Source organism: Lemur catta, chromosome 11 (assembly GCF_020740605.2).
Source record: "Lemur catta isolate mLemCat1 chromosome 11, mLemCat1.pri, whole genome shotgun sequence".
In the NCBI taxonomy this organism is placed as follows: domain Eukaryota; kingdom Metazoa; phylum Chordata; class Mammalia; order Primates; family Lemuridae; genus Lemur; species Lemur catta.
Genome location: NC_059138.1, coordinates 10,230,152 through 10,244,277, shown reverse-complemented (window position 1 = coordinate 10,244,277; position 14,126 = coordinate 10,230,152). Strand labels below are relative to the sequence as shown.

The 14,126-nt window shown below is 37.3% G+C and overlaps 1 long non-coding RNA gene across 2 annotated transcripts in view; it reads right to left on the bottom strand.

The window, feature by feature from the left end:
- Positions 1 to 14,126, bottom strand: part of LOC123646991 — an 82,384-nt gene continuing 68,258 nt past the window's right edge. Inside the window, exons 3-4 of one of the 2 annotated variants that reach the window (XR_006738106.1) lie at positions 12,688 to 12,763; positions 1 to 30 (exon numbers count right to left, since the gene is read on the bottom strand). This is a non-coding gene — a long non-coding RNA (uncharacterized LOC123646991). Of the gene's footprint in view, positions 31 to 4,520; positions 4,551 to 12,687; positions 12,764 to 14,126 lie in introns of those variants that run through there. The other variant, XR_006738105.1, reaches the window with a different exon arrangement.

Below are 14,126 nucleotides of genomic sequence, written 5' to 3'. Positions count from 1 at the left end.
ATTTTTTTCCCTTCAGTCTTCACAGCGATTCTGTAAGAGAGACAAGAGCTATGATTTTCCCCAATTTACACATAAGAAAGCTAGATACAAGAGAGTACAGTGAACTTGCCCAAAGTTATAAAATCAATAATTGTCATAACTGGGAATTGAACCAAGTAAGCTTCTGTTTGGGGAAATCTCTTCATAGTCAAAATCTTCCCGTATCTAAACCCTTGTTTTTAAACTACCTCCCACTGCTTGGCCTTGGTGTGATGGTTTTGGGGGCTGCTATTCTTCAAACTCTCAAATATCCCTTTTCACCTTCTGAAGACTACAGCCCTTTTTGTCCACCCTTAATCAGCTACATCTACGGTGGTTACAATGTCAACAGCAAGGACAGGACACTTATCTACATATCGTGGCACTCCGAGATGTGTACATCAGCACCAATTCACTACTAAGATCACTCGATTGCAGTGATAACGACTAGGAAGCCACCTCCTACAGAGCCATAGACCCAGTTCTGAACGAGCCAGAGAGAGCCCCTATGTGGCCAGCAACCGCGAGGACTCGGACAAGAAGACAAAGGAGAAAGAGATCCCTGGGGACAGGTTTCTGGATGTTCTACTTGCTCTTTCAAAGGAAGCCATACTTGAGAATTGGATTCAGCTTTGGGAAAGAAGAAATTTTAAGTTCAGGATTTCACAAAGTAGTTTTTGAAGCAATTTAAAAGGCCAGGTGCTATGACTTATGCCTGTGATCCCAGAGCTTCAGGAGGCTGAGGCAGGACAATCACTTGAAGCCAGGAGTTTGAGACCAGCCTGAGCAACATATTGAGACCCTCATATCTACAAAAAATTAAAAACATTAGCCAGACATGGTGGCATGTGCCTGTAGTCCCAGCTACTCAGGAAGCTGGGGCAGGAGGATCGTTTGAGCACAGGAGTCTGAGGCTGCAGTGAGTTATGATTGCACCACTCACTCCAGCCTGAGGGAGATCCTGTCTCTAAAAGAAAAAAAAAATGTAAGTGATAAGTAGATGGACCTCTTTTAATATTTTAATTTCTATATACTTCTATATACATTTTCTTTTATAGATATATGACTATAACAAGACCAGAATACATAATAACTGCTTAGTTAAATTATTAAATCAATTAAAATATCTCAAATATAGTAGTTGAATTGGTGCTTGCATACGGCAAAAACTTGGAGTAATACTCAGATGGCTGAAGTTTGAACATGTACAAGTAGATACATCTCAAAAGGAAAAATCTTTGTCTTTTCCGTTCTTTTTTCTTGGTATTTTCTCCATGTCACCACTTTCTTCTTCCTGATCCAACAGGTGTCCAAGGCAGTGCTCTGGACACAGGAGACTCTAATGAGTTGTGTACATTCAACTATGTTTCCTCAAAAAGAACTGAAGAATTTGTGTAAGATCTTGCTAAGACCAATGTCTCAGTCAACTACTGCCATAATCATACTTTGTAAATGTTGGGGCACAGAAAACAGTGCCCCAAAATGAAGGCCTCAGAAGCAAAAGGTTTTCTCTGACTTTCTCTCCTCCTGCCCATCAGTCCCATTCTCCCCTAAAGCTATCGGTGGAAACTAGAGTCCTTCTTCCCCAGAGCAGCTCATAAAAAACCAGAAACCCTTTTCCCAAAAGACAGCCATAAAACCTGAAATTATAAACTGGCCATAAAGAAACTATCTGACCTATCTTGTTTGACTGTAGGTCATAAGGCCCCGTCAGAGAGGTCAGGAAGAATCTAGACAGACAGGCCTTGTGGGGTTTCCCCACTCAGTCTGTTAGGATTAGATCACACCCTTTTTGTTCAATCATGTTTCTGCACAGCTGCCCGTATTTTGTTGAACCTTAGCATAAAAATGGATAATTTCCCCTGTATCTTTGGGTCTTCATTCTGAAGGCTCCCACACATACACCTTAAGCATTAATAAATTTGTATACCTTTTCTCTTTTTAACACATTGACTGCCACACTAGAAGAAAAGATTTTTTTCCTTGGGACCATGGTGTTTTATTACAAAAATAGAATGAAAACTTTGCAAATGAAACAATACTTTCTAATTTACTGAAAAATTTGTTATTTTTTATTGTTGTCTGTGTATCAGTTATATGCAACTTGAAAAATAGTTCTCTCGGCTCCCAAAGTGAAGAGACGTGTGAGTTACATATGCTTCATGAGGCCCCGGGCTCAAAACTACATATTTTTTATAAGGACAATAATTTCAGTGTTATTTATGATGATTTTTTAAAATATAAGCTCCTAATTGTCCTACTGCAGGGAAATGGTTAAATGAACAATGGTGTATTCAAACATTTCTACACAAAACCATATTAAAATATCAATTATAAGTGAAAGAAGCCAGTCACACAAAGACAAATATTGTATGATTCCATTATATTAGGTACTCAGAGTAGTCAAATTCGTGGAGACAGAAAGTAAAATGGTGGTCGCCAGGGGCTAGGGGAGAAAGTAAGTTGCTGGAGAGTTGCTGTTCAGTGGGTAAAAAGTTTTAGTTTTACAAGATGAAAAGAGTTCTGAAGATTGGCTGCACAACAGTTTGAATGCACTTAACACTACTAAACTTAAAATGGTTAAATTTTATGTGGCATATATTTTACCACAATTAAAATTTTTTTTTTTTAAAATCTTTTAAAGAAATTGAGAATCGAAGTCTTATCTTCAACTTTGGAAGCTATTCCCTTTACTCTAACTTTTTTTCCTTTTTCCTCCCAAAATTCAGTTCTTTAACTTCCTTATCTCTAAACATATGCACACACATGCACACATGTGCACACACACGGCCTCGTCTAGAAAAGATTGTCTCCTGGCTTGTCACTATCTCCTTTATTTTCTCATTTTTGCCTTTTCTTGGAACTATAAGAGAGACTGTTCTAGATTTCATTCCCTCTTCCCTTCCCTATGGCAGGGCAAGTCAGAGCCCCCTTCACGTCTCCACTGGCCACGTCTTCCCTGCGGTCTCACCTCCTACAGTGCCCACTGTCAGTCTCGGCTCTCCCGTTCTTCACCTGACAGTGTCAGTAAATATAATCCATTTCATGCACTTTGCAAATATTAGTAATGTGGTCTGGTGTAAAGAGCAGGTATTTTAGATCTAGACAGATCTGTAACCCCAATTCCCTCATCTCTAAGAGAAAATATTCATCCTTCTTTGGCCTGATTGTTGTAAGAACTAAAATAAGTAATGTGTGTTGTGTGCATTGCTTTGTGTATAATAGGGAAACATCACTTGTATATTGCAGCTATCATCACTTGTAGGCATTTATTTATGTTGTTTCGGGAGTTTCCAAGAGCAATACAATAGTATCAGCCCATCTATGCATTCAAAGATAAGAGATTGTGAACCTGGTTTTTCTGCTCTTGGCTTGTCTATTATCTCAATGGAATGTAAGATGAGACTCAGAATTCACTGAAAGATTGAAGACATTGGAAAACTTGGACTTCTTTATATTTTTTTAAAGAAATTTAGCTTTTTGTGTGCCTTTACTTTGGCTCCCCCTTCATGTGATAATGGGTTTGGTTGTCATCTGTGGCGTACATACCATGCTCTGTAAACCTAAATCTGGCTCTTGCCCTATAATCCTATCTTTCTCTCTTCAATAAACCTCATTTTAATGTTTGTCTTACAAAAAAAAAAAAAAAGAATTTTAAAGTTAGTTTTATTCTGAGCCGAGTTTGAGGACTAAAGCTACTGGACTTGCCCAAGAGTTCACCTAGAGGTGACAAACAAGTTGACAGGAGGTTTTGCAGGAATAGTTGCAAGAAAGAATAAAGTCATTTCTGCTTGCACCCTGCTGAGTTTAGCTCTGTTATTAAACCAGTCACATTCACTACCTGACTGAAGACGAGACTTCGCTTCTTTGTTTCATCATGTGAAAAATGTGAGAATTATACTTATGCATTATATCAATTAAGTCTATTTTATTAATACAAATGTCATAAACATTTAGCACTGCCTGAATCTATTTAATGTTCAGTAAGTATTATGTGTTGTATAAAGGACTTATGACAAAAATTTTCCCGCTTAGAACAACAGGGAACAAAAGCATGGGGTAAGTTGTGTGGTCTCCCTCTGTGAAGCCCTTAAAGAACACAAGAAATATGATTACAGAGTTCGGGAATATACTAGTTATTTATTGCTTCATATTAATAATAAACCCCAAATTTGGTGTCTTAAAAAACCAATTTATTGGCTCTGCATTCTATAGGTTGTCAAATTGGGTACAGCTGGAACGTCATCTGTGCTCATATATGTGTTTGGTTTCACGTGGCAGGCCAGCTCAGGACTGCCTAGTCCAGGATGGTCTCACTCATATTTGGTCATTGGCAGGGCTGCTGAAGGTGCCTCAGTCGTCCTCCATGAGGCCCCTCCTGCAGGCTGGCCTGGTCTAGTTCCCACGGCAACTGGATTCCAAGAGAGCAAGAGTGGATGCTGCAAGGTTATGGACACCTAGGCTTGGAAGTCATACCACATCACTTCTGCTATATTCTACCGGTCAGTGCAAGTCCCAAGGCCAGCCAAGATCTAAAAAGCATAAAAATAAACTGTACCACTTGAGGGGAGAAACTGCAAAGAATTTGTAGTCATGTTTCTTAAGCCACAGGGAGAAAGACAGCTTTACTCGTGAAGTAAAATATCACAAAGAAATCACCGAACTAGAAGCCTGAGAACTTGGTTTTCAGGCCTACATTTCTAACAAACTAACTGGGTGATTTTTACCTAATTTACCATCTCAATACAGTCTAGCACTGAAAACCTACCTACTTGTCTAGGTTTCTGATTGAGCCTTTATTTCTTTTCTTTCTTATAGAGACCTTAGAAGTCTCTGTAAGTTTAAGGCCAGAGCATTAGCATCAATGCATGGGAAAGGATTCTCTCTCCCTTAAAGATAACCATAGATCAGAAAAGGAACAGTCTAAGCCCACTAACCCCACTCCTGAAGGTTCTGACCAAAGGGATCTAAAGAGAGTGTCATGTAGTTGCTATTTGGAATTTTCCTGTGGCCTCTGTGTGGTTTCTGTTGTTGTTATTTTGATTTGTTTTGTTTTGTTGGTTCCTTCCTCTATTCTGCTGCCTGGAAAGCAGATGTTTTCATGGATGATAAGACTGAGGCTCACACATGAGGGATAGCACACTGGTGAGCCAAGAGGAATCCAGTGTTTGGTGTCTGTGGACTTTGTGCAGACCACATCTCTACAGTCTTTTACATGTGAGAAAATTTCTGGTTCATTTACATTACTATAGTTTCTCTCTGTCACTCAGGGTTAACTCTAGTACTACTAATAGACGGGTGTTACTACCTAAGAAAAATGTTTGGACAATGTCTACCTACCCAAGGTTGTTAGATACAGATGACCATGTGAACTACACAACTCTAAGGATTGCCAGTTACATGGATGAGGATGTGCATGGTTTTCTATAGGGTTGAGCCTAACAGCAACCTTGTACCTAACAACTAGCATGATGTGAAAAGAGGAAGTTAATTTCATTCTGCTATGTTGTTCCTATACTGCTTGCTGGTTCACTCAGAGACCTGGATGTTCTTGTTCAAGCTGTTCAATTTGGCATTATTTTTTAGAGTCTATAACAGTTGGAATCCTCTCAAGAAAACAGAAACCACTCTAGGTATTTCAGATGAAATTTAATATATGTAATTAGATAAACAAGTGATAGAAGAATTGAGAAGTCAAATGAGTGGAGGGGTCAATGATCCAGCCCCAAAATTATCAACAGAAAAAAATGTACCATAAACCTTAAGGCTAGAGGAACAAAAACAAGGGGATGTTCCAGAGCCCAGAAGCTGGGCCACCCAACAGAAGATGAAACCATACTGGATGTGCTCAGCAAGCGGGGACCTTAGGAGAAAGAACTGCCCAGTGGGAGCTGGAGCCACTGAGGAGATACACCTGTCACTGAAAGTTCTACCTGAAGCAGAGAGAGAGGAGAAACATTCTGGTTTCATCTCTACTTCTACCTCTTCCCCTTGAATGAATATTTACAGAAGTCAAAGAGGAAGGAGCCTTGGGAAACATAGTTCCCTGTGATACAGAGCATGAGAGAAGAGGTCAAGAAACTGATCTGGAAACAAGCAAATGACTGGCACAGGGCATTTATAATAGTATTTGGCTCATTTGTAAGGCTCTGGGCACACGCAGAACTGCTTCATAGCCCAGGTGACCAAGGGTGACTCAAAGCTGAGCAGAAAACTCTCCCTTGTTTTGTGCAGAACTCCTCAGAATCTTGGTGTTCTCATCATCTGGAAACAGAATTCTTGGAATGAACATGGCTATTCTCATGAGAGTCTGCAATAACAGTGACAATGGTAAGACTTCCAACACCTCTATGGATAACAGACATTAACTCAGGAAAATAAGAGAATAAGAGAAAGAAAACAGTAGATGCTGCATAGTAACCATGGCTAACTGGCTGCTTTATTTCTTGTGAATATCTCCCATTCAGGAAATTCAAAAAGCATTTGAAGTGAACTTTTCAGAAGAGGTGAGAACAGGAGATTTGAGTCATTATTGTCCAGATAACGTCATATATATCCACAAGCTGGAATGGATAAAGCACCATTTGAGTTCTACAAATATTTATTGTAAGAGTAGTATCTATGTTAATAAGCAAGAATAGTCTATGGCTTTTCTTTTTAAAATGTCATTTGTACAATTAAAACCCATGGAAATTATATATAAAACAAACATAAGAAGACTCTAAAAGGTGAAGAAAAAGCAATGACCTTGGGACTTGAGGAATCAAATGGTAGATTTCTGGATATTCTTTTAACTTCATACATCCTCAGACATGAAGCTGAAGAATTCAGCTGAAGCAACTCAGAAATGCAATGGATACAGATAATAAAAGCCCCAAGGAAAGCCTGCTCTCCCTAGCCAAAGAACCAGGAAAAGGGCAGCATAGCAAGACAGAAAACTTGCAATAGTCACTCTACTCAGGCCAACTACACAGAAAAAGCCATGGCTCCACTTCCATCCATGCCAGCAAAGGCCAAGTGGAGAGTCTCAACTTCTACCTTTGAAAGGCATAATGAGGCATGTTCACTCCCTCTTCACATACATACAGGTAGTATTAGAGAATGTCAAGTAGGGAGCCAGGATTCTCATCCCCATGGGGTAGGAAAGAGGTTCCCACCCCTTCTGCCAGAGGAAGACCAGTGGAGAGTTAGGACTTTCACCATCAATCAATGGTGACAAGTGCAAAGGGCCCCAGCCACAATGTCCTTGATGGCCACATGGAGAGCTGCCATGAGGCCCTCCTATCCTTCTAGACAGAGAGGTATCAACAGAGGTCAAATATGGGGCTGGAAATCCTAATGTTGCCCAGTAATAATGAAGAGCCTTAAACTGGATTTTGAGCAGAGGCCAACTGAGAAACTTGAATTTCTACCCTCCCATGGCAATAACAAGATGGGGCCTCCCTTGCCACTCTACTGGAGAATTATCTAAAAAACCCAACTAAAATAAGATGTAGATTTAAATAAGATATAGATCCTCATAACATAAATAATACAAAGATGTCTAGGTTTCTATGAAAATCACTCATTATGCCAACAACCTGAGAGATATGAAACTGAAAGAGGGAAAAAAAAGACTATCAATAGATATCAACACAGAGATGACAGAAATATTAGCATTATCTGATAGATTTTAAAGTAGTCATGATAAAACTGCTTAAATGAGCAATTATGAACATGCTGTAACAAATGAAAAAAACAGCAGTCTCAGCAAAGAAATAGAGGATATTAGGAAGAACCAGATGGAAATCTGAACTCAAAAATACAAAAGTAGAACTCAAAAGTAAATATATAAATAAATAACCAAAATTAAAAACTCGATGGACTCAACAGGGGACAGAGGACAAAAGCAATTTACTAGAACATAGAACCATAGAAATTACTCAATCTGAGCAACAGAGAGAATAAAATAGACTGGAAAAACATTGAACAGAGCTTCAGAGACCTGTGGGGTTATAATGTAAGATTTAACATTCATGTCATCAGAAATGGGCAGGGGTAAAAAGGTACTCAAAGAAATGATAAATGAAAAATTCCCAAATTTGGCAAGAGGCATACACCTACAGATTCAAGAAGCTGAGCAAATCCCAAACAAGATAACTCAAAAAGACCCACACCCATCACATCATAGTTAAACTTCTGAAAATGAGACACAAAGAAAGATATTTAAAAGCTGCAAGAAAGAAATGACATCTATAGGGGAAAAATAATTCAGATGACAGGAGATTTCTCATCAGAAACCATGGAGGCCAGAAGGAAGTGTCATAATATTTTCCAAGTGCTAAGAGAAAAGAACTGCCAACCCCAAATCCCATACTCAGAAAAAAACATATTTCAGGAATGAAGAGGAAGTCAAAACATCCTCAGATGAAGGAAAACTAAGAGAATTTTTCATCAGTAGAACTACCCTAAAAGAATGGGTGAAGGAAGTTCTCTAAATAGAAAGGAAATGATAAAATAAGGAATGTCAAAAAGAAAAAAACAAAACAAAACAGAACATAGTAAGCAAAAATGTGGGTAAATACAATAAACTGCTTTGTGTGAGTTTTCGAAATTGTGTTTGATGGCTGAAATAAAAGTATAACATGTCTGATGTGGTTCTAAACATATGTAGAGAGAATATTTTAAGACCATTATATTATAAATATGGGAAGAAACAGGATGACTGTGATTAATGAGGTATGTGTATTATAATAGGAGAGGAAGCAATAAAAACTATATCAAAAGATACACTCAAGAAAATTGTCAATAAATCAAAAGAGAATTTTTAAATGTTCAAGTAACCCACAGAAAGCCATTTTAAAAACCTGATAAATGAAAGAAAATAAACGTAAAACAAAAAATACACTTTAATGCACCAATAGTTACATTGAACGTAAGTAGTCTAATACACCAAGAGACAGATTAGCAGAGTGGATTAAGCACATCACCCAATTATATGCTGTCTACAAGAAATTTCCTTCAAATGTAATGATATAGATAGCTTAAAATTAAAGGATTGGGAAAAGATATACCATGTAAACATTAATCAAAAGAAAATAGGATTAGTTATACTGATACCAGAAGAAATAGGTAAGACAATTATCAGAGATTCAAAGAGGGACATTACATAATGTTATAAAGGGCAATCCACCAAAAAGACAGCAATCCTAAAAGTGTGTGCACCAAAAAAACAGAGCTAAAAATATGTGAAGCAAAAACTGACAGAACTATAAGGAGAAGTAGGCAAATTTGCAATTGTAGTTGGACACTTTAACACCCATTCTCAACAAACTATAGACTATTTACTCAGAAAGTAAGCAAGTATATAAAAGAACTCAACAAGGTCTAATTAACACTTAAGGAACACTTCACCCAACATAGCAAAATAGATATTCTTTCCAAGTGCCCATAAAAGATACACCAAGATCTTGGGTCATTAAATTTAAAAAAACTTCAAAAATTTTAAAAGAATTGTAATCATACAGGGTATGTTTTTCAATCTCAATGCAATAAAACTAGAAATCAATAACAGAAAGATAACAGGAAAATATCTAAATACATGTAAACTAAACAACAGACTTCTTAGTAATCTGTGGGTCAAAGAGGAAATCTTCAATGTACTGAACTGAATGAAAATGAAAATACAATATACCAGAATTTGTGGGACACAGCTAAAGTAGTACTGAGAGGGAAACTTATGGTGCCAAATGCATACATTACAAAAGAGGAAAAGTCTGAAATCAACAATTTGAGCTCCCACCTTGAGAACCTAGATATGAAGGAATGAATTAAATCTGAAGAAATTAAAAGGAAGAAAATAATAAACATAAGAACAGAAATCAATACAATTAAAACTGAAAACAAAGGAGAAGAATCAATGAAAAAAAGAGCTAGATCATTGAAAAGATTATTAAAATTGGCAAACTTCTTTTAAGACTGACAAAAAAAAAAGAGAAAAGCCACAAATTATTGATATCAGGAATGAAGCAAGGGATATCAAACATCAAAACTCCTTGAACAACTCTACACACATAATTTGGCAACTTAAATTAATCAATTTGTCAAAAAACTCAAACTTTTACAACATTTAATATGAAATAATTTGGATAGCTATATAACTATTAAATTTAGTTCATAATTTAAGAAATCCCCAAAAAGAAATCCTTAGCCCCTGATGGTTTCTTGGGGAAACCAACTGAAGCTATTTTATGCCAAAACCAGACAAAAAGAAAACTACAGACCAATATTCGTCATGAATATATTAATAGATGAAAAATTCCTTTACAAAATATTATCTAATAGAATTTAGCAATATATAAAAATATTCTCTGTGACTAAGTAGGACTTATTCTAGTAATGCAAGGCTGGTTCAATATTTGAAAATCAATCAAGGTAATCTACCATATTAATAAGGTAAAAAGGAAAAATTTTATAATCATATCAATTGATTCAGAAAAAGCATTTGACAAAATTCAACACCTATTCATAATAACAATTCTCAGAAAAATAGGTATAGAGGGGAACTTTCTTAGCTTAAAAAAGTAGATCTACTTAAATCCTGTAGCTAACAGGATACTTGACTAGAGACTCAATGTTTTCCTCATAAGATGAGGAACAAAACAAAGATGCCTTGTTCACTCTCACCACAGCGCTGGAAGTTCTGATCAGTGCAATGAAAATAAAGGAAAGACAGATCATAAAAAGAAGAATTAAAATAGTTTCTATTTGCAGATAACATGACTGTCTACGTAGAAAATCTCAAAGAATATACAAAAAGCAACCCTAGAACCAAAGACTGAGTTTATCAAGGTCACAGAATACAAAATAAATGCAAAAAAAAGTCAGTCGTATTTTCATATACTAGCCATGAACACAGAAACACTAAAATTAAAACTACAATGCCATTTACACTCACTCAAAAGAAAACAAACTTAGCAAATCTAACAATACATGTGTAATAGTCAGGGCTCTTCAGAAAAACAGAAACAATAGGATGTGTATATACAGTCATGTACATACTTAACAACTGGATAGCTTCTGAGAAATGCATCATTAAGCAATTATGTCATTCATTGTGCAAATATCATAGAGTACACCTACACAAACCTAGATGGTGCAGTCTACCACACACTTAGGCTATATGAGATAGTCTGTTGATCCTAGGCTACAAAACCTGCACAGCATCTTACTGTACTGAACACTAGGCAACTGTAACAAAATGGTAAGGATTTGAGTATCTAAACATAGGAGAATTTTTCAGCTCCACTATAATCTTAAGTGGTCCATTGTTGACCAAGACATGGTTATACAGCATATAACTGTGTAGGTATATAAGATTTTTTGTTGATATAGACAAGGGTATTCTAAAATTGATATGAAAAGGCAAAGGAACAAGAATAGATAAAACAATTTTTAAAAAGAAGAATAAAGTGAGAAGAATTAGTTCACTTGATATTAGGAGTTATTCTGTAGCTGCAGTAATTAAGACTATGTGGTAGTGTTAGAGGGACATAGGGATCAAGGAAATAGAACAGATAAGAAAACCCAGAAATAGGCTCATATAAATATATCCAGCTAATTTTTGACAAAGTGCAAAAGCAATTCATTGGAAGAAAAATAGCCTTTTCAACAAATGAGGCTAGAACAATTGGCCTTTCACAGGCAAATAAATAAACTTTGACCTAAATCTTACACTTTATAGACAATAACTCCAAAGAGATCATGGACTTAAATGTAAAACATAAAAATATAAAACGTATAAGAGAAAAACATAGGAGAAAATCTATACAACATAGGGCTAGACAAAGATTTCTTAGACTTTACATCAAAAGCACAATCAATAAAAGGAAGAATTGATAAATAGGGCTTTATCAAAACTACAAAATATTTGTTCTGGAATCAACTGTGTTAAGAACATTAAAAGACAGACTATAGATTGAGAGAAAATATTTGCAGACTACATATCTGACAAAAGATTGATGTCTAGAATACATAAAAAACTCTCAAATTCGATATTAAAATATTCTCATTATTTCTAATTTTTCCTTTTCTTTTTTATTACAAAATACATGCTCATTATAGTAAACCTGAAAAATCACAAAAACACACAGAAAAAAAAATCATTAGAAATCCAAGACCAAGTAATAACTATGATACCCCTCTGTTGTAAAACAGACATGCGGTTTAGGTGGGATTCAGTCTATTACCATATCTCGGGTGGGCCCTATTTAGCAGGAATCAACAAAAGTGATTTCATTCCCCTGCCCCATATGATTAATTCAGGTAGAGTCATATCTAAACCAATCGGTGTCTGGCACCCGCCTTGCCATAGTGATTAGTTTAGAAGTGGGTTCAGAATTTCCCATATTATGACCTATGTTGGCCCAGTTTTAAAGAAGCCCAAGACTTACATCTATTAGGATAAGAGAAGTTCTTCCCCTCTGCTCCCCTGCTACCATCCCGGCCTGGCGACCATAAAGGAGAAAGCATTTAGTCCCAGAGCTGCATAAAACCTATCTGGAAGTGGAGCTATATTCAGAAGATGAAGTAAAAAATAGAAGCTGTCTTAGTCCATTTTGTGTGGCTGTAACAGAATACCTGTGACTGGGTAATTTATAAAAAAACAAAAAAGAAGTTTACTTAGCTCACAATTCTGCAGCTGGGAAGGGGCACGGCGCCAGCATCTGCTTGGCTTTTGATGAGGGCTTCTGTGCTGGGTCAAAACCTGGTAGAAGGTCAAAGAGGAAGTGGACATGTGGGAAGAGGCAAAACCTGAGGGGAGTTCTGTTTTTGTAACAACATTCTCTCGGGAACTAATCCAGTTTTGCCGGAGCGAGAATTCACTCACTACCACAGGAACAGAACAAAGCTACTCGTAAGAGACATGCCCTCATGACCCAAACATCTCCCACTGGGCCCTATCTCCTAACACCACCACATTGGGAATCAAATTTCAACATAAGTTTTGGTGAGGACACAGAAGCCATATCCAAACCATAGCAAAAACTATATCCTAACCCCATCATTAGTATCTCTAACATCATGTTCTCAGAAGTCTAGTCCCAGCTTGTTGTTTTCACATCTTAATTAAACAAGCAAAGGTTTGCCCAGATTTACCATTTGACAACAGGAAAATGTGCATTTTGGGTCTAAACCTACTCTAGATCTATCTATTTGTGAGGCTGTCTTGGTAAGGGGTTTCCAGAATAATTCTCTTTTGCGTACCTGGAGTCTCCCAAGCAAATCTTATTTTGCAATAAAATTTTCTTACTTTGCTTTCCAGATTGTCCTCTAAATTTTCGAAACCCTGTGGTCCATAAATATAGAACTGGCGGATGTAACTTGATTTTAGTACAGCCGTCTGGGTTTTGATGCCAATGCTATGTTGTAAGAGTGTTATTGGATTTGTACAATCTATATTTAAAAAACTGGTGGGTTACTTTAGCCTGGAATGTCTAACCACTTTTGATAAGGGTCAGAGCCACATTCTGTTTAAAAAAAAAAAAAAAAACAAAACAGAGAGAGAGAGACGACCCAGAGGCTGTCTGTCTGTGGATGTCTGAAGCTCTAGGACATGCGCCCTGTCCGGGCTACCATCATTGAGACTACTGAAACCCACTTAAAAGAGCTGTTCCTCCACTTACTGAACCTGAGTGCAGCCAGTTGCCCTAAGGGCCTGTTGGCTGTCATGATGCCCTCCCAACTTCTCCTCCAACACTTCCACACACCCTCTGCCTGGAGCAGTGAGAAGCCATACAATAAATCTTTAATACTTCCTTGGATTTGAGATCCTCCTCTGTGAACAGCAGTGAATTAAAGCCAGCATTCTTCGTTCAGACCTTGAGACACACTTAGGGAAATAAAGAATCCATTCTAGTTCCACCTCAGAAGTAGAAAGATAGTCTACCTAAAGTGAGCTTCTGCTCCCATGCTCATATTTACACATGGCAGGCCTTGTCTCCGTTCCCGGTAGGCATTCCTTAGTGCAGCTGTTCTCTCCTGGGATCTCAGCTCTCGGTTCTCAGTTCTGTGTGAAACTCTAATCCCTGGTGTGTGTTGAAACCACTGCCCTTAATGTACCTGCCTCT